The sequence below is a fragment of the Taudactylus pleione genome, unplaced genomic scaffold (assembly GCF_031769625.1).
Source record: "Taudactylus pleione unplaced genomic scaffold, aTauple2 ptg000183l, whole genome shotgun sequence".
Classification (NCBI taxonomy): Eukaryota; Metazoa; Chordata; class Amphibia; order Anura; family Myobatrachidae; genus Taudactylus; species Taudactylus pleione.
Window position 1 is genome coordinate 5,710,523 of NW_028284585.1, and position 3,062 is coordinate 5,713,584.

Here is a 3,062-nt window from a genome sequence, read left to right on the forward strand (position 1 = left end):
ATGTGCCTGCCAACTGCACAACAAAAAAGAAAAGCAGTGTCACAAAGAAAAAAATCACAGCTTCCCAAGCCCAAAGACATGCTATACTGTATATACTGTACACAGTAAAGCATCATAAATGATTGTTCCCACATGGTTCTCTGCACTATAGCACTAATTGACTAAGAGTCAGACCATTCTCAGCCAAGCAGCGGGTGTTGCCATAGAAACTGCTGCTGATTATCTGAGAGCATTCTGACTGGAAAATAGTGGGGACCATACCCCAGTTTGTCTCCAGATTTTCCAGTACCAGACTGAGCTCAGAGGTATTAATAGTTGGAAAACTTAACCATCATTTAGGATAGAGCAGGCATATAATACCAAACCTTAAATTATATAGTGTGATCAGTACTTACTAAGATGTAGGGAACAACTCATAGCTAACAATGAAGGGTTTCTGTAAAGAGGTATTTCTGTTTATATTAGAATCTCCTACAGGATGGCTCACCAGTCTTTTAAGGCAAAAGTTGTGCTTCCAGAGGGAGGTAACCTATAATTTGCAGGATGGAAATGCAGGATGGTAGTGATGGCATTGCACACAGATGTATTAGATCCTAATTAATGAGCTACAATGGGAAAAGCACTGACAGTGAAGTGGGACCGCTGCTCCTGCCAGTGACCAGGTGGCTGGGTATGCCAGACATATGTCAGATAGTCTAGTTGCTCACATGTAAACCTCCATTGTAGGGGGAGTGCCAGCAGAAGGAATACCACAGCTGCAACCCAGAGCTCAGGATCTTATGGCAGCATGACAGGTTGTGTAGTGTCTCCTCTACTCTTGGGTAAACTTATGGTACCCCACTACCATCTTGATTCCATTTTATAAGAACAGCAATTCCTCACCTGTTCCATGATGTTAAAAAAAAGTTATTCTTGGTCAACAAAATGCCATTGTACCAACTATCCACTTAACTATGTGGATAAATGGTACAGGTAAAACTAAATATTACATGGCTGTGACAGCCCACTGGGTGGGTGTATCACCTTCAGTAGCAAATGTATCTAGCACACAATGCCAGTTCATTACAGGCAAGCTACCCTCTGTAACACCAGCTTCACCATAAACATACCTGTGTCAATCTGTTTGAAAAACACACAGAAGTGATAGCAAAATGGCTTTCCCCACTAAGACTCCCCTCTGGAATTGTAATTTCAGATAACATAAGCAACATTGTGGGAGCATTACAACTGGGTGATTTTGAACATGTACTATGTTTTATTAACAAAAATAAACTTAAAATTTTCTTAAAAACTGACAGGTGCATGCAAGACATGTTGACTTTGGCCTGAAAAAAATTCTGTCTATTTTTGGAATTTAAAAACTGCATGTAGAAGTTTGCAGAGGCTGTAACAACAGTATAATTTGTCATGCCACCAAATTAAAAAGGTAGTAACCTGGTGGAATTCCACCATTTACATGCATCAGTGTCTGGAGCATCAAGCCATCTAAGCATAATTATCAAGTCATGACATAGGGAGAAGGGGTACATGTTACCTGCATTCAGCACAGGGGATAATACTCTCCATTTTATGCAAACTACTGAAACCTTTAAAATTGTAACTATTGAAGTGAGTTCAACAACTGTCAGCCTGAGTCAGGTCATGCCCTTACTTAAACTACTGGAAAAACAAATCAAAAATTTAATTTTGAGATGAAACTAAGTGATTCTGCTAAGTATGATGGACTTGTAGATCAAGTTATTTTTTTGCTTTACCAGAACCAAAGGATTTGCAACATATTGATCCTAGTTTTGTGTTGTTTGTAATGTCTTTCTTTCCATTTGACACTTATCTTAAGAGATGCCAAGTTGTGAGGCCAAGCATCATTATGATGTCTCCTGCAACAGTTTCTCCTACAAATGATGCTGCTAGGAAAAAACCTGACGTTTTCCAAGAGACCCACAGGTTTTGATGTGTCAACAGTGCACCTAAATGAAACATTATGACACCTGCTCAGACTTAAAAGATTTTCCCACAAATATTGACACCTCTACCATGACTCAATCTGATACAGTATGCATCAATAGATTCGAGGGGGATTATTATACAAATTAGCACCTCACACAGTCCTTTTGAATACTGGCAGGAAAAAAAGGCAATTTGGAGCTGCTTGGACAAACTTGCTTTGGTTTACTTAAGCTGTCCACCCCCAGTGTGTACACCAATTTCAACAAAGTACAGATACTTCTGTAATAGTGTATTCCAGTGGGGATGAGCTAATAGTGTGTGATAAAATATTAAGAGTGATGAGGGTGATGATTAGGATGATAATGACATCTTCCTACTGCGATGATGATTAAAAACATTGTTAACTGTATTAAGACTATTTTCAGTTTGTTTTGTGGTGGCCCAAACAGACCAAGCACTTCATCCACAAAAGTGGCAATCTCTTCTGCTAAAGTTATTGTGCATGTCTAACATACAACATAAGGGTGGGTTTGAGGACCCAAGGAAAATTCTGCATCACTTTTCATTATGGACTTTTCCAAGATTTTGCAGTATTGACAGGAAGTGTATATTATTGTATTTACTGGGGATGATCATGTTCTTTTGTATCATGCAAGGATATGCATCACTAACTGCTCATCCTGGGATAAAAGCCTCATTTCCTGCAGCTTCTCTACAGATACAGTATCATCAAATCATATAATAATACAATTAATAATTATTGTCAACTGCGACTAGGCTGTTACTCTTCCTTGAATCTCTTGTAATGTCCTATGGCCTGTGATTTGATGTTTTAACTCAATTTCCATTTTAAAAATCTTATTGGGTTTTGAAAGCTTGTTCTTTAAGAGTTTCTTCCATTGCTCTGATTTATTCTTCTTTCTTCTTTATAGTTATTATTTGTGCTGTTAGTAATCAATCAACCATTTTCCTAGCTTACATTAAATACTCCATCTACATTTACTTGTTCTGGCCTTGGGCCTCTAATCTAGTTCTTGTTGAATGAAAACATTATATAGGATTGTATAGTTTGTTAAACTGCTATACTGTTTCCCACTACACTGGCAAATTCATTT